The following is an 18,889-nucleotide window of genomic DNA, read 5'->3' on the forward strand; positions in this document are numbered from 1 at the left end:
AACACAGGATGATAACCCTATGTCTGCTTCTATGAAAAAAGGAAGTAGACACACTGCAGATTTATTGCAGCATTTATATCAGTTACAACAAATAAATGTTTTTTTCTGTAAAGGTTATTATGCTGTTTCTTATCTCTTAAAGCAAAGAGGAAGTTCTGAGTTCAGGTTCGCTTTACAGAAGACCTGAACCTGGAACAAATATTCTAACTTATGGTTAGGCTGCTTTCCTGGTGGCCCTGCATGTAAAAACAAAGCATTGGAGCTCTTTTACAATTAGTGCAATGAAGTGCCACACAATGTGCCAGTGGTGTACCAACCACAAGAGCAACTGCTACATAGTCCTTGCTTGTGCACCTGTCTCACCTCTGCTATCATCCTGGTGGTGCATTCAGACTGATGGTAACATGTAGTGCAATGGAGCTTCACATCAGAGACATTGAGGGGCAGATTTACCTTTAATCAAAATGTAAATGTACCACACTATACTTACCATAATTTACCATAGATATATACTAAACTTGGTGCGTCCATATTCCAGGAGCATCTTGTACATGTTCTCCACAAATGAGTGTACTCCTGTGCCCCATGTGTTCTCCTGTACCCCCCATGTGCCCCCCTGTGTCCCCTTCTGTCCCCAGTGTGTCCCCTTCTGTCCTCAGTCTGTCCGCTTCTGTCCCCCTTTTCACTTTCACGCAGCTCCCGCTAGTGAATGGTTCTGCTGATGATACGATCAGCAGAAGCTGTTAGTAAAGGAGAAGTGTGGAAGTGAAGAGAGGTCTGCAATCTCCTTGGAAGCCGCTGGATTAGGTGAGACATGTGCTATACTGGTAATTACACTGGACGAGAGCGGAGACACAATGGCCTCAATTCACTAAGCTTTATCAAACACTTTATCAAACGTTTGATAATTTACCTCATGGGTAAAATCTAATTTTGAATTCAATAAGGTGTTATATATTTATTGAATGCTTTATTGATAAAACGTTCAATATATCTATAACACCTTTGTGAATTTAAAATTAGATTTTACCCCTGAGGTAAATTATCAAATGTTTGATAAAGTGTTTGATAAAGCTTAGTGAATTGAGGCCAATGAGGGGAGTGAACAACACAGGGGAGCGGACATACATGGGGAGACACATGCAGGGAATCCCCAACGTAGCAGCAGGTTGGTGGTTCATATTGCCGGGCGTTTGTAAGTCAGGGATTCCCTGCAATCGCCGTATAAGATGCAGGGACTTTTTCTCCCCATTTTTTGGGGAAGAAAAAGTGTATCTTATAGGGCAGGAAATACAGTAACTAAAGAGGCTTTTACACTATATTAGTCCCTCTAGTCTTCAGGTATACTGAAGTGTGATCAGTGATGCAGTCCAGGAAATGGCAGTAGATGTCTAATGCTGTTTTGTGATAGGGCAACCATAGGGATGGTCAATGGGATGCAAGTAATTTTGAGTTGATGCAACCTTATGCAAATTTGTATGCACATTTATGCAGCTTGAACATGAACCAATCAAATCCCGCTGAGGTAAAATTTGATTGGCCCATTTTCAAGCTGCATACATTTGCATAAATAATTTGCATAATACTGCATCAACTCGAAATTATTTGAGTCTCATTGACCATCTCTCAGCAGCCAGACAGTTTGATAAACACTTGAAAATTCTGTATGTTGGAGAAACTGCATATAGGAGAATAGTGACAGTTGAGGAACTCATATATCCACATTAGAGAATGGAGCAGTGTAGTGGCAGATCATAGATGCTGGCTGTGAATGTTTGGGGACAGCCAATAAAGTTTGAGCTATAAGAAAAAACACAGAATCCAGGTTCATCATGTTGAGTTAGGACATTTAGATAAGGGAGGTGTCAAAAAAACAACAAACTCACATTAACCCTTTGCACACTCACATGAAAATGTTATTATGCAAATCACTCATCCAGGAACCACTAATATCCCTAAAGCTAAGTTAAAAGTTAGGGGATCACTACAAAAGAATACATTCTCTTGCATTGTCACATATCCTCTAGCCTCTGGCTCTGTAACGTGCATAGTGCAAACATGCAAGCATATAGTGCATTGACCTATCTAAAGATTATGAACATGTATCCTAACGTCCTCTCTTGGCACAGATAGTGCATCAACTAATCCCACAAGGGAGCTAAATATCCTAACTCGAGGTGATGAGCCTGGATGCTGTATTTTTTTTCTTATAAATTATCCTTGTGGCCAGAATTTAATCCAGTGCTCTCCCTCTTTCCCTGTCTATGACCATTGTCAGCATGCACAAAGTTTATGCTGGTGTGTGTATGGTGCACATAGATGTATTTTGTAGCTCCTGGGCAGGATTAGTTTGATGGACCATCTGTCCCAAGAGAGGGCATTAGGATATGCACTTCTAATCTTTAGATAAGTAGATGCACTGTATTTGTGCATGTTTGCACTATGCATATTGCAGGGCTAAAGTTAGGGCACATATGAACTCTGGGGAGCATCTACACAGTGTATATGACTGTGCAACAGAATGTATTCTGATTTGCATGAAAGCATTTGCATGTGAGTGTGCAAACAGTGAACTGATTTTACTGTTTAGTTTATACTGTACTGTTATGTATTTAATGTTTTTCATTGGAGGTACCATTAACCACAGTTGGATTTATATGAGACGAGAACTATACATGTTAAATTGCTGAATAAGATCTACACTGTAAAAACAACTGAATGAAGAGTGGCTTTTTGAAGAAGATGTGGTAAACATGGAACTTCATAAAAAAAATGGTGGCTATCATTTAAAGAACTGACGTGTAGGAAGTGTTGCACAGCACTGGTCTTCTGACTTCTATTTTAGGTGCTTGTTTTGTCAGTTTCATCAATCCAGAGGAATACACAAACTGTCCTTGCATTCCTCTAATGAACAAGCAATTAAGGCTCTGCACATGCAATAAATCTGGTGTGCAGCACCAAGTGACATAAGAAGACACCTGCAAACAACCAGAAAAGTAGTCCCTAAGAACAGGCTGCCCCACATTTTTATATAACAGTTAACAATTCTTTATTACACGATAACTGGTTCATTTCAATGATTCAAAACAATTAAATTAAAAAAGTTGGAGTGAACAGTGGGGGTGGTTTAACTTTGTAGTAATGTGAACCATGAAGAAGATGTGAGTCAGTTGTAAGAAATAAGCTCACCACCAAGATACCAGTTGTGATGTGCCTCGGTCAATCCAGCAGCACTCGGAATCATAGGAACAGAACAGGCACCATTGACTTAGTTTGCTCTTTTATTGCTTGAATGGTCACATACAGTGATCAATAGCTGTTCCTTTGCATCAGAAGGTCAGTGACATCAGAAGTAGTCGTCTTCCAGGTCTAAAGAGCTATAATCATGTTTAATACATGTATATAGATATAGATTCCTACTGAGAACTTGTGTTCATCAAGATCCACTGAGATTTGTTGATTTACAGAGATTCCTCATTATTTCACCTGATGTCCAAGTCTCAAGTTTGGGGCTTGGATCAACAATCAAATACTTATCTAAGAAATGAAACTTCAGGAATCAAATTTTAGCAGTTGTGAAACATTCCTTCATTCACCTAAGGAATTTAGAAAAAAGTAAGCACCTCATTCCTTCAGAGGAACTTCAAACCCTAGTTCACTCCTTTATCACATCACGGCTGGACTATTGCAATGCCCTCTATGCAGGCCTTCCAAACAAAGACGTGCACCCCCTGCAGCTAGTACAGAATGCTGCTGCAAGACTGTTAACAAGCCAACCCCGCCATTGCCACATAACACCAATCCTTTGCTCACTACACTGGCGAACCATAAAATGGGGAATCCTTTTCAAAATTTACATGCTAACATTCAAATCCCTACACAGCCTAGGCCCTGTATACCTGAAGGATTTGTTGTAACTGCATCACACCATCCACAACCTCAAATCAAAAGGATCTAATAACTTGACCACCCCAAGAGTCCAATTAAAAACCTTTGGAACCAAAGCTTTCTGTCATGTGGAACCTTGCCAAACTTAATCAAGACAACTCTAACCCTAGACTCATTTAAATCAAAACTGGAAAGCCACCTGTTTAGTGTGGCATTTATGATCCCACAACTGTTTCTCCTGTACACATCACTATGTACTGATCTGAGACAACCTTATGTGCTTTGGGTCTTACAGAAATAAAGCACATTAGATATGTTTCATTGTTGTTGTTGTTGTTGTTGTAAGAAGAGGGAAACCTCCAGAGGCTTCCCAAGGCAAGCTTCCCTCTACTTCAGGAATCAGGAATTCTTTATTCGCCAAGCATGACTGGGTCATGCCCGGAATTGGTTTTGGCACAGTACATATAGCTCAGGAAGAGACAACGATAGGTAGCATAGAGCACCAGAACAGAGTTAACACTACACTTACATACACAGAGGACAAGCAATTACATTTCTATATATAATAGAGTAAGTGCCTCAACCTTCAAGCAAGAAGAAGAAGTAGCGCCCTGCCCCCAGGGCTGGTCCAAGCAAGAAGAAGGGGCTGGTCCAAGCAAGAAGAAGAAGTAGTGTCATATCAAACCAAGGGCAAAGAGGGGTCATTTGCATATTCAGTAGCAGTGCATTGTGGGTAACCACAAATGTTCACTTATAGCTGAATTATTGCAGATTTGCTTCTCTTTTAGGAAGGAAAATTACACCAAGCTTTGCTTTTTTTAGTAGGAGGGCTTTTTGGTCTCTTTTATCCTCCTATACATTCTTAGTAGTTTGGGTCACCCTGAGCTGGTTGGTTACTCTGTTGTACTGGTCCAAGCCCTATCTCATACAGCCATATCAACTCCTGCTATGTACTGATGAGGACCAAATGTCTGAAATGGACTGTGTAAAACTTAAAGTGAACCTAAAGGCAACCCAAAAAAAAAATGAGATTAACTCACCTGGGGCTTCCCTGCAGACAATCGGTGCCCTCGCAGTTTCGCTCCGATGGCCCAGGACCCACCGGCGACGACTTCCGGTTTGGCTGTCACTGGCCGACAGGCATGGGAACGTGAGTGATTCTTCGCGTTCCCAGCCTGTATATTGCCCCCTATGCTGCTATTGCAGCCTCCTGGCTGCAATTGCAGCATAGGGGGTGATATACAGGCTGGGAACGCGAAGAATCACTCGCATCCCCATGCGTGACGGCCAGACCGGAAGTGTTCACCGGCGGATCCTGGGCCATCGGAGCGGAGCTGCGAGGGCATCGATCGTCTGCAGGGGGCTGAGGGAAGCCCCAGGTGAGTTAATCTCATTTTTTTTTTTTTGACTTTAGGTTATCTTTAAAGCTTGCTTGACTTACCAAGGGTGAAAAGGAATAATTTGCATATTTAGTAGCGGTGCATTGTGGGTAATCACAAATGTTCACTTATAGCTGAATTATTGCAGATTTTTTTCTGTTTTAAGAAAGGCAAATTACACCAAGCATTGATTTCTTTTAATAGAAGGTCTTTATGGTCCCTTTTATCCACCTATATATTCCGAGTGGTTTGGGTCACCCTGAGCTGCTTTCTGTTGTACTGGTCCAAGCCCTATCTCATACAGCTATATCAATCCTTACCATGTACAGATGAGGACCAAAAGTCTGAAACAGGCTGTCACATGTGGGTTTGATATGGCTGTGTGAAATTTAAAGCTATAGTCTTGCTATACACCAGTGGTTCTGGATGCTTGCTTGGCTTACTTAGGGTGAAAAGGATTTTTTTGCATATTTAGGGCTCTATTCTCAAAGAGGCCAAATCACCGCAAAATATTACCGCAAAATTACCGCCAGCGGTAATCTCCGCATTTTTTCTGCATTCACTAAAATTTTCCGCATGTTTTCCGCATGCGGTAAAAAGAGTGCGGAAACAGCAATTAAACGTGCGGTAAACATGCGGTAAAAAGGTTGCATGAAAAATAGTTTAAAAAAAAAAATTAAAAGTCCACCAAGCATAGCACTTAAGCCTCCAGACATCATTAAAATCAATGGGATGCGAAATATATCACCTACTACTTGTAGGTGGTAAAAAATCGGTAATTAATGCTGAAATAATGCGCCTGAAATATTTTGTGAATATGTTTTTTTTGGCGAAACTTCCGACTTTTGCGGAACTTTTTCCGCATTACTACCGCACATTTACTGCACATTTACCGCATGCGGAAATAACATGCGGAAAATTTTGTGAATCTCAACATGGCGATGTTTTGGTCGCAAATTTCCCACACTGACTTTACCGCATGCGGGAAGTCATTGAGAATAGAGCCCTTAGTAGCAGTGCACTGTGGGTAACCACAAATGTTAACTTATAGCTGAATTATTGCATATTTCCTTCTGTTTTAGGAGGGCAAATTACACCAAGCTTTGCTTTTTTTAGTAGGAGGTCTTTTTGGTCCCTTTTATCCCCCTATACATTCGAGTGGTTTGGGTCACCCTGAGCTGCTTGGTTACTCTGTTGTACTGGTCCAAGCTCTATCTCATACAGCCATATCAATCCTTACCATGTACAGATGAGGACCAAAAGTCTGAAACAGGCTGTCATATCACATGTGGGTTTGATATGGCTGTGTAAAATGTAAAGCTATAGGCTTGCTATACACCAGTGGTTCTGTATGCTTGCTTGACTTACTAAGGGTGAAAAGGAATTATTTGCATATTTAGTAGCAGTGCATTTTGGGTAACCACAAATGTTCACTTATAGCTGAATTATTGCATATTTCTTTCTGTTTTAGGAAGGCAAATTACACCAAGCTTTGCTTTTTTTAGTAGGAGGTATTTTTGGTCCCTTTTATCCCCCTATACATTCCGAGTGGTTTGGGTCACCCTGAGCTGCTTGGTTACTCTGTTGTACTGGTCCAAGCCCTATCTCATACAGCCATATCAATCCCTGCCATGTACTGATGAGGACCAAAAGTCTGAAACAGGCTGTCTACATGTGGGTTTGATATGACTGTGTAACATTTAAAGCTATATGCTTGCTATACACCAGCGGCTCTGGATGCTTGCTTGACTTACCAAGGCGGAAAAGGGGTAATTTGCATATTTAGTAGCAGTGCATTGTGGGTAACCACAAATAATCACTTATAGCTGAATTATTGCAGAGTTCCTTCTGTTTTAAAAAGGCAAATTACACCAATACAGTGTGCGGCATTGCAGGAAGTGACGACAGTGGAACGCACGATGGAACACGGAAGAGGTGAGTTATCCCCGCCCGCTGCCTCTTACTAATAGTGGCGGCTGCTACTGTTAGTGATGAGCCGAAATTTTCAAAATTTCCGCGTTACTATAATTACGCATGCGAAATTTGCTATTACGATGCGAAATTATGGTAGCGTAATTGACATTAAAATCGTAATTGAAAACACCGTAAGCGTAATTTTCAACGCGTAATTTTGCGTTTCGTTCATAACGTAATTTCGCGTTAAACCATAACGTAATTTCGCATTAAACCATAACGTAATTTCGCATTTCTTCGTAATTTCGCGAATTTCGTAATTACTTGTTAGCAGGGTTGCTCGCGAATTTTCGCCAAAGGCATTTTCGTCTGCATGGCGAATTTTGATGCGAAATATCACTACATGGCGAATTTTATATGCGAAATAGCATTCCGTAATGCGAAAACGACACGAAAATTAACGCTTACAGTAATATGAACTATCACGAAATTACGTTATGTAACCACGCTTACAAACGGTTGCATGCAAGGCAAACGTAATTTCGCGATACCCACTGTAATGCAAAAATTACGCGAAAATTAAGCTTATGCGGAATTTCGCGAAATCCTTCTTCATTACGATTATGTACTTACGGCCATAATCGTAATTACACTAATTACGCGAAATTTCCCGAAATCGTAATTAAGTCATTATGCTCATCTCTAGCTACTGTGCTTAAACAGGAGGGGGAGCGCACATGAGGGACCCAGGTGAGGGGGGGGGGGTTCCTGCTGAGCTTAAGCTGGAGGGGAAGTGCACATGGGGGACCCAGGTGAGGGAGGGTCCAACCCCCCTCCCCGCCGCTGTGCCCAATACCCCCTTCCTGCCCTCTACCCTCTTATGCGGCGTATGCTACGCCGCGGGTCGGCTAGTACCTTATATTAGCTTACCCTTAGTGTACAAAATACCGTACATGGCATTTCATAAGCTTTCTAGCATTAGTTTATTTGTTTTTGCTTGCACCCTCTTTTTCTTTTTCTTTTGTAGCTGGAATGAAGCTAGAATCAAAGTTGTCACTGCAGATAACTCAGACTCTTTTATTATTTTCATTCCTCGTACAAGAGGTCTTTTGTCACTTACTTAAAGGATATAAAAGCATTATGATGTCTATGCTGTGATCATTTTGTAATGATTCATGTACAGGGAATTTACCACAGGAACTGTGTTGTACAAACATATATGCAACTTTAATTTTGAATGAATTAAACAACAATTTCCTACTGTAACCACTGAAACTGCTATGACAATATTTTATATTGGTACATAGCAAGGAAATGAGCAGCGCTACATAAAAACAGACTAGTGCCTACCTGCAAAAGAGTGCAAGCCCCACTTGTGGGGTCGAATACACACCGAGCATACACATGACCTGTCTACCACTAGAGGAGGATGTTAGTTTCCATTAACAGCTTGCATGCAACCTATTAAGTACTCGTCCCTCCCACTGCGAAGAAGTCAATCCTCCATGGGAGGGGCCTAACACTAACTAAATCCTAACCTATGTATATGCATAGCCTGGGTGCGGCTAATCAAATAAAATCGAAAATTGAAAATTGCGCAAAAGGTGGATCAGCGCAACACCAGGCCGCCTCCAAATGGCCTCCATCAGAGATGCGCTGAGCCCCCCCAGGAACTACAAACTGGTGTATATGCAGAGCTTCTGTTTGGGTTCAAGGTGCTTTTGTAGTTCCTGGGGGGCTCAGCGCATCTCTGATGGAGGCCATTCGGAGGCGGCCTGGTGTTGCGCTGATCCACCTTTTGCGCAATTTTCAATTTTTGATTTTATTTGATTAGCCGCACCCAGGCTATGCATATACATAGGTTAGGATTTAGTTAGTGTTAGGCCCCTCCCATGGAGGATTGACTTCTTCGCAGTGGGAGGGACGAGTACTTAATAGGTTGCATGCAAGCTGTTAATGGAAACTAACATCCTCCTCTAGTGGTAGACAGGTCATGTGTATGCTCGGTGTGTATTCGACCCCACAAGTGGGGCTTGCACTCTTTTGCAGGTAGGCACTGGTCTGTTTTTATGTAGCGCTGCTAATTTCCTTGCTATGTACTAATGTAATTCGTTTTTGGTCAGCTGCTCCCACTTAACAGCCATGCTTTTGGTGTATATGCAGAGCTTCTGTTTGGGTTCAAGGTGCGTTTGTAGTTCCTGGGGGGGCTCAGCGCATCTCTGATGGAGGCCATTCGGAGGCGGCCTGGTGTTGCGCTGATCCACCTTTTGCGCAATTTTCAATATTTTATATTGCACCCTTTGAATGTGAGTGATGGGATCTGTAGGCAACAGCTTAGCTGGGTTAAATTTCATATCACGTTGTGTTAAAGTGTACCCGAGGTGAACCTTAGGTCAAAAGTCAAATACGTCCTTCGCCAGCTAAGGAAGTTCGGCATGGCCCCAGAGATTCTGATCAGCTTCTACTCCGCCACCATTGAATCGATCGTGTGCTCTTCCATCCTGGTCTGGTACACCGGCGCCACCGCCAGCGACAGCTCACACTTCAGAGGGTCATCAGGGAAGCGGAGCGGGTTATTGGAACACCTCTCCCCTCACTCGACCTCTTACACAGGAGAAGGCTGAGATCGAGGGTGCTGAGGATCGCTAACGATCCTGCTCACCTGGGCCATCGCTACTTCTGCCAGCTCCCACTAGGACGGAGACTTCAGGCCATCTCCACAAGGAGTGCCAGACACAGTAACTCTTTCTTTCCCTCAGCCGTCAGCCTCCTTAACTCTCTCCACATACTCCCATCAGCACACAAATCAAATTGACACATTCTAGAACTTTTTCAGTACTGTTACGGGTGATGGCAAATTTCTGCTAATATAATGTAACGAAAATGTTAAGTGCAATATAATGTACTAGCCGACCCGCAGCGTAGCATACGCCGCATAAGAGGGCAGGAAGGGGATATTGGGCACAGTGGCGGGGAGGGGGGTTGGACCCCCCCTCAACTGGGTCCCCCACGTGTGCTCTACCTCCAGCTTGAACTCAGCAGGAATCCCCCCCTCACCTGGGTCCCCCATGTGCACTCCCCCTCAAGCTTAAGCTCAGCAGGAACCCCTCCCTCACCTTGGTCCCCCATGTGCACTCCCCCTCCTGCTTAAGCACAGTAGCCGCCGCCACTATTAGTAAGAGGCAGCGGGCAGGGATGACTCACCTCTTCCGTGTTCTGTCGTGCATTCAACTGTCATCACTTCCTGCAATGCCGCACACTGTATTGGTGTAATTTGCCTTTTTAAAACAGAAGGAAATCTGCATTAATTCAGCTATAAGCGAACATTTGTGGTTACCCTCAATGCACTGCTACTAAATATGCAAATTACCCCTTTTCCCCCTTGGTAAGTCAATCAAGCATCCAGAGCCGCTGGTGTATAGCAAGCATATAGCTTTAAATTTTACACAGTCATATCAAACCCACATGTAGACAGCCTGTTTCAGACTTTTGGTCCTCATCAGTACATGGCAGAGATTGATACAGCTGTATGAGATAGGGCTTGGACCAGTACAACAGAATAACCAAGCAGCTCAGGGTGACCCAAACCACTTGGGAATGTATACGGGGATAAAAGGGACCAAAAATTTGCGACCAAAACATCGCCATGTTGAGATTCACAAAATTTTCCGCATGTTATTTCCGCATGCGGTAAATGTGCAGTAAATGTGCGGTAGTAATGCGGAAAAAGTTCCGCAAAAGTTGGTATTTTCGCCAAAAAAAAAACATATTCACAAAATATTTCAGGCGCATTATTTCAGCGTTAATTACCGATTTTTTACCACCTACAAGTAGTAGGTGATATATTTCGCATTCTATTGATTTTAATGATGTCTGGAGGCTTAAGTGCTATGCTTGGTGGACTTTTAATTTTTTTTTTAAACTATTTTTCATGCAACCTTTTTACCGCATGTTTACCGCACGTTTAATTGCTGTTTCCGCACTCTTTTTACCGCATGCGGAAAACATGCGGAAAATTTTAGTGAATGCAGAAAAAATGCGGAGATTACCGCTGGCAGTAATTTTGCGGTAATATTTTGCGGTGATTTGGCCTCTTTGAGAATAGAGCCCTAAATATGCAAAAAATTCCTTTTCACCCTAAGTAAGCCAAGCAAGCATCCAGAACCACTGGTGTATAGCAAGACTATAGCTTTAAATTTCACACAGCCATATCAAACCCACATGTGACAGCCTGTTTCAGACTTTTGGTCCTCATCTGTACATGGTAAGGATTGATATAGCTGTATGAGATAGGGCTTGGACCAGTACAACAGAAAGCAGCTCAGGGTGACCCAAACCACTCGGAATATATAGGTGGATAAAAGGGACCAAAAAGACCTTCTATTAAAAGAAATCAATGCTTGGTGTAATTTGCCTTTCTTAAAACAGAAAAAAATCTGCAATAATTCAGCTATAAGTGAACATTTGTGATTACCCACAATGCACCGCTACTAAATATGCAAATTATTCCTTTTCACCCTTGGTAAGTCAAGCAAGCTTTAAAGATAACCTAAAGTCAAAAAAAAAATGAGATTAACTCACCTGGGGCTTCCCTCAGCCCCCTGCAGACGATCGGTGCCCTCGCAGCTCCGCTCCGATGGCCCAGGACCCGCCGGCGAACACTTCCGGTCTGGCCATCACGCATGGGAATGCGAGTGATTCTTCGCGTTCCCAGCCTGTATATCGCCCCCTATGCTGCAATTGCGGCCATATATATATACATATATATAGATAGCTTAATAACCACTGAGGTAACTACTATGGTGGCTTAGTGGTTAGCTCTCTTGTCTTGCAGAAGTAGGTCCCTAGTTCAAATCCCAGCCAGGGTACTAGCTATACAAGTTTGTATGTTGTCAGTGGAGGTTTCTAGTGAAATTAGCAGAAATTATGCCTATGCATAATTACGCATCGTAATTCACAGTTACAAATCGTAATGCAAAATTTCAGGAAAAATCTTAATTCATTTCACATGTAATTGTAAGTATTTGTAATTTCGCATAATTTTTGCATAATTTTGTGCCGACTTTAGCAGTTAATAGCAGAATAGTGGGTATTAAGAAGAGTAGTGGGTGCAAGTAAAAAAAAAATAATTTTTCAAAAACACCTTGTAGTTTTTGAAAAGATCTACTTTAAAAATGCAAAGAAAAATGTTTTTTAAAACTCATGGTTTAAAAACCATTTTTTTCTTTGCAATACTACACAATACAAACATTTGACTATGGTAGGGATTAGATTGTGAGCCCCTCCAGCGTATTGTGACGGCTGGGAGAAGGATTTAGATAGAAATTTAGCTGATAGATGGCATAATATTTGGCAGAGGTTGAGTACAATTCATGATACTAGTTTATTGTTAGTGCAATATAAAGTGTTGGCAAGGTGGTACATGACACCGAAGAGGCTTAATAAAATCTCTAGAACAAATAGTGATAAATGTATTAAATGCAGTAAAGGAATGGGAGATGAAGTACACATGTGGTGGGGATGCCCAAAAATTCAAGAATTTTGGTGTAACCTGGAAGCTTTTGTAGTGGGTGGAGAAGTGACGAAAGGTGAAAGATTGACGGTTGAGGGAGTGATATTCAGTACCTCAAATCAAGGCGATGACAAAGTGTTGAAGCTTTTGAAAGAAATGGGAACGTTGGTAGCTAAGGCTTTAATTATAAAATACTGGAAAAGCAATATGACCCCGACTATAGAAGAGTGGTGCAGATACATGGGTAAAACTTTGACAGTACATGAGGACGGGTCAACAGAGGGAACACAGGTAGTAAAGGAATATAGAGACATGTGGGAGGATTTATTGTATAAACGGGGAGAAAATATTAACTAAATAGACCGTGGGAAATACCTGTCTTCTCTTTCTGACAATCTTCCCTTATTGGCCTTGTACTTCACTTCACTTCACTTCACTGGATTGGTACCCTAAAATATGACTCGACTGATGAGAGATGGAAGAAATAAAAATATATCCCTGTAGGCCCACGATCTGTAAGGGGGGGAGGGGGGGGGAGAGGTATGGATGAATAGTAGGATGAATGGTTGGGTGTATGGAATCTTTTGGATGTATTAGGTCCTAGAAATGTATGGGAGTATGTTTTGTATGGTCGGTGTTTTGTTTTATATAGATTATTAATATTATATGGACTATGATGCAAACTTGAGCCCAAAGCCACAGGAGCATTGCAGTGAAGTGCATCTAATCGGCTGGGCAACAAATTGAGCTGAAGTCCAAAAAAAAAAAAAAAAAAAAAAAGATTGTGAGCCCCTCTGAAAGACTGTTAAGTGACAAGACGATATACTATGTACAGCGCTGCGGAAGATGTCAGTGCTATATAAATACTAAATATTAATAATAAAGCCTATCTTTTGTGCATATATCTATATTTTTACAGACTTCCATTCTATGCATTCCGACAGCTAGGCCAGACACATTTAGGTTTAGTTATATGTTAACTGCAGTGCTGTCTAATGTATTTTTTTTCCTTATGCAATGCCCATGGAGAAAAGAAAAATATATGAGACTGATAATTCTCAGGGTAGTTAAACATTGTAGATTTATTGTGAAAGACACAAATGGGAATGCATGGGCCTTGATGCCGTAAATCTAATAGTATGTGAAGGTGATATTATTTACAAAGACTTCAATAGTGCTTTACAACAGAAAACAAGGGCAGAGGGGCAGTGAACTGAACCTGGCGAATGAACAATATAACATCATCAAACTCAAGGAGGAGTGTAGTAACGCTATGTTAATTAAATTTTACATCACACAGTACATTTCAGGGCTACATTTAACATAAAGCACTCATGGGAGGATGTCTAGGGCAAGAATGACAAAAAGTAAAGCATCAAAGTACGGCGCTCATGGTGCTTTTTTATCTTTAGCTGAACACTTTTTAGCAATGTCTCAGATAAATCTGTAAGCAATAAAGTAGAGGATGGATACAAGAGGACTGGGGGACTTGCTAGATTCACATCAACAGCACACATGACACTTGCATATGTGCATAATAAATATATTAACCACCTTACTACCGCCTAACACCAATTGGTGGCCGCCAGGTGGCTCTTCCCAGGACTGCCTAACGCTGATTAGCCCCAAGTCCTGGGGGAGTGTTTAGCAGGGGATTGCGGGCACTGATGCGTGCGCATTCCCACTTGAGTGATGGAGCAGAGCTTCGTCAACAGTCTGCCGCTAGTAGACTGAGAAAAATAAAAGGCAGTTATGCAGCTACGTTGTATGATTCTGCAGCGAGCTATTAAAGCTGCAAAGCACTGAATTGTAAAAAATAGCCTGGTCACTGGGTGTGGAGGGGGGGGGGGGGCATGGTCTTTAAGTGGTTAAAGCAAGCCTTAAGCAAAAGTAAATTTATAAGATAACAAATTGTTTGCATAGTACAACTAAGAAACAACATTCGTAGCAAAGAAAAGAGTCTCATATTGTTTTCCAGTACAGGGAGGGTTAAGAAACTTCAGTTGTTATCAACTTAGGTCGAAGACAGTCCTTTTTCTGAAGCTGTTATCTCAACCTGCCTCTCACTGTTTCTTGTTTGTTCAGGTTTTACTGCAGGAAAGTTCAAAGGACCATTAGCTCTGCTCTGGTTTATAATTTAAAATACAGAATTTGGTTTGCAAACTGCAAATATGACAGAATGAGGCAATGTTATAAAAAAAAGTTATATAACTGAAAATAATAATAATAAAGAAAAGATACAATAATAAATAAAAAATATGAGACTCTTTTATTTGCTACTAATGTTCTATTCCTTATCTGTACTACACATACAGTTCATTATATCACAAGGTTTTTTTTAGCTTCAAGTTTTCTTTAAATAATACCAAAATGTATGTAAAGTAGTTTCATTTTATTTCATAAGCCATCTAGTTCCTCTGTGTGTGCATAAATTTGGTCAGAATATAACGTTAAACAAGCACAAACAATACATTGTTAAACATACAAATTGGGCCCCAGTGTCTGCTCACGGGGTCTACAAATGGGATTTCAGACAAATTACACTGTTGTGGTTGGGATGCATTTGAGACAACAACCAACTGCTGAGCAATCACACTGCCTCAAATAATTGTGGGATGAACAGCCCTGTCTTCCAAATGAACATAATTAAAGTACAAAGTCCAGACACGACTTTTCCTCTTCACATGTGAAAGAAGCTATAGATAATCCTTGCCAAGGAGTCTGCTGTTGTTTATCCACATAAATTGGTGTAGTGGTTAGACTTTACTTCCCGGCTCGAATCCCAGCCAGGGCACTATCTGCACGGAGTTTGTATGTTCTCCCCATGTCTGCGTTGGTTTCCTCAGGGCAATCAGGTTTCCTCAAGCATCCCAAAAACATACAACTAAGTTAATTGGCTTCCCCCTAAATTGGCCCTAAACTACGATACATACACTACACAATACATACATAAACATATGATTATGCTAGGGATTAGTTTGTGAGCCCCTCTGAGGGACAGTTTAGTTACAAGACAATATACAGTGGGATACAAAAGTTTGGGCAACCTTGTTAATCATCATGATTTTCCTGTATAAATCGTTGGTTGTTACGATAAAAAATATCAGTTAAATATATCACGTAGGAGACATACACAGTGATATTTGAGAAGTAATATAAAGTTTGTTGGATTTACAGAAAGTGTGCATTAATTGTTTAAACAAAAATTGGGCAGGTGCATAAATGTGGGCACTGATGTTATTTTATTGATTCCATAACCTTTAGAACTAATTATTAGGGATGATCGGAATGAGCAAATTCCGTTCCACCAGCATTGCGGAATTCCGACAGCGCTAAATTCCGTCGCCATTACATTTCCGTGGAATTTTGCGAATTTCCGCAGAATTCCGCATTCCGGCGGAAAAATTAAAGTAATCGCAAATGAAACCTTGTTTATGCTAAATGGTAGCCCATGGGACCTAGTGACTGTTCCCCCGGTCATTTTTTTTTTTTTTGCAGCAGGAGGTGTCGCTTAAGCCATAGGACCTAGGGGTCGTTTTGGCACCGCAGGAGGTGTCGCTTATGCCATGGGACCTAGCGGTGGTCAAATGGCGGCCATTTTGGCACCGCAGGAGGTGTCGCGTAAGCTATGGGACCTGGCGGTGGTTCCATGGCAGTCATTTTGGCACCGCAGGAGGTGTCGCGTAAGCTATGGGATCTGGCGGTGGTTCCATGGCAGTCATTTTGGCACCGTAGGAGGTGTCGCTTATGCCATGGGACCTGGCGGTGGTCCCATGGCGGTCATTTTTGCACCACAGGAGGTGTCGCGTAAGCTATGGGACCTGCCGATGGTTCCATGGCGGTCATTTTGGCACCGCAGGAGGTGTCGCATAAGCTATGGGACCCGGCGGTGGTTCCATGGCAGTCATTTTGGCGCCATAGGAGGTGTTGCTTATGCCATGGGACCTTGCGGTGGTCCCATGGCGGTCATTTTTGCACCACAGGAGGTGTCGCGTAAGCTATGGGACCTGGCAGTGGTCCCATGGTGGTTGTTTTGGTGCTGCAGGAGGTGTCGCGTAAGCTTTGGGACCTGGCAGTGGTCCCATAGCGGTGGTTTTGGCACCACAGGAGATGTCGTATAAGCTTTGAGACCTATACAAAATGTTTGGGAAAGGTGAGATAGCTAGGGAGCTGGTTGCTAACAAAGGATTGATTGTTTTTTGTTAACACTGTAATTGGTGCTGAAATAAATCCGATTTTCATGCAGAAATCCATTTGGGTGGTTTTTGTAAGCCTCTAAATGGTGCAGAAATTCCGATTTTCATGAAGAAATCCTGTTGTTTTCACTTGAAACTTCCTTTAGTGGCTTCCTTGTGATTGGCTTACAAAATTCAGCATTCCGCCGGAATTACGCATCGTTCCATGGAATTTCCGCTACAGCGCTAAGGCAATTCCATTCCAATGCAACGGAACGGAATCACCAAATTCCGGCCGGAATCGTGGAAAAATGAATTCCGCGGAACGCGGTGAGCATCCCAACTAATTATTGGAACTCAAATTGGCTTGGTAAGCTCAGTGACCCCTGACCTACACACGCATGTGAATCCAATTATGAGAAAGAGTATTTAAGAGGGGCAATTGTAAGTTTCCCTCCTCTTTTAATTTTCTCTGAAGAGTAGCAACATGAGGGTCTCAAAACAACTCTCAAATGACCTGAAGACAAAGACTGTTCACCATCATGGTTTAGGGGAATGATACAGAAAGCTGTCTCAGAGATTTCAGCTGTTTGTTTCGACAGGTATGAATATATTGAAAAAAATGGAAGACCACAGGCTCAGTTCAAGTTAAGACTCAAAGTGGCAGACCAAAAAAAATCTCAGATAGACAGAAGTGACGAATGGTGAGAACAGTCAGAGTCAACCCACAGACCAGCACCAAAGACCTACAACATCATCTTCCTGCCTTCCTCTATTCAGTGCTGAGGAAGGTGTTGGTGCTTTATAAATACTAACTAATAATAATAAAAAGTCAGTTACAGCTCCCATGCATACACCTTCATCAATTAACTCTGTGGATACTCTGATGTTTCTTATATAGTGTTTAGAGATATACACTTTAGAGGTCATGTGTGTGATGCAGTGGTGTACCTACCACAAGGCATCAGGTGCTCACAGCCCTGGGTGTAGTCACCATGGATAGGGAGGCCACTGTGGTGCTCAGTCACTGTGTTCTGCCACTTGGGACCTTTTTTCATAGTTTGGGCAACATTCGGGAAAATAGGGGAAAACAACATTCAGGAAAATAGCAGCAGGCAGTGCATGGGACTGTACTGATTCCTGTACTAGATGTAGCACCTCTTCCTGTCCGGGGGCAATGTGTCTCCTCGCTCTCTACACACAGCTTGCAGTGAGTGAATGATTTCTGTACTGAAGCTGGGACAATAGCAGGAAGAGGTGTCAGGATGTGTTTAGTGCTTCAGAAGTTGCTTGTGCCCTGGACTATTGATTATTTATCCAGATCAGATTAATTAATCAATAATGCAGGGCAGTCTGTTATTGCAGAAGCCAGTGATACAGGTGTTGACAGCCGAGTTCTGTAGTGAGCAGAGAAGCAAGTTCCGGGCGGGTGCATGTGCACGGTGGTGTCAGATCTAGAGCCTGTGTTTAAACAGGCTTAGGTCACTAGTACTTCCTATAATTCAGCACCACTTACTGACTTGTATTGTGCACTGTTTAGCATTGATTATAATTGTTTGTCTTCTCAGTGGGCATTGATGGTGAGCAAGTTTACTCAATACACTGGATGGTTGTGGTAGCTGGTGTCCTGGTGTCTGCAAGAGACAATCAATAAAGCTCCCTATAATGAATACACAGACTGTTGTTTGAAGTATTCATAGAATATAATCTTTCTCTCAAGTAGCTGCAATGAGAAGCCTCAATGTAAATGTTATCAAACTGCCAAATTAGCCATCTGTTGCTCATACACGTCTTCTGAGTTCCACAGGGACATAGCCGGTAATGTACAGTACTTGTACAGGCAGCACGGTGGTGTAGTGGATAGCGCTTTCGCCTTGCAGAGCTGGATTCCCAGTTTGAATCCCAATCTTCGGTTTCCTCCCACATCCCCAAAACATACAGATAGGTTAATTGGCCTCCCCCTAAATTGGCCCTAGACATGCATGCACTACACGATACATACATAAACATATGACTATAGT

Source organism: Hyperolius riggenbachi, chromosome 6, assembly GCF_040937935.1.
Source record: "Hyperolius riggenbachi isolate aHypRig1 chromosome 6, aHypRig1.pri, whole genome shotgun sequence".
Classification (NCBI taxonomy): domain Eukaryota; kingdom Metazoa; phylum Chordata; class Amphibia; order Anura; family Hyperoliidae; genus Hyperolius; species Hyperolius riggenbachi.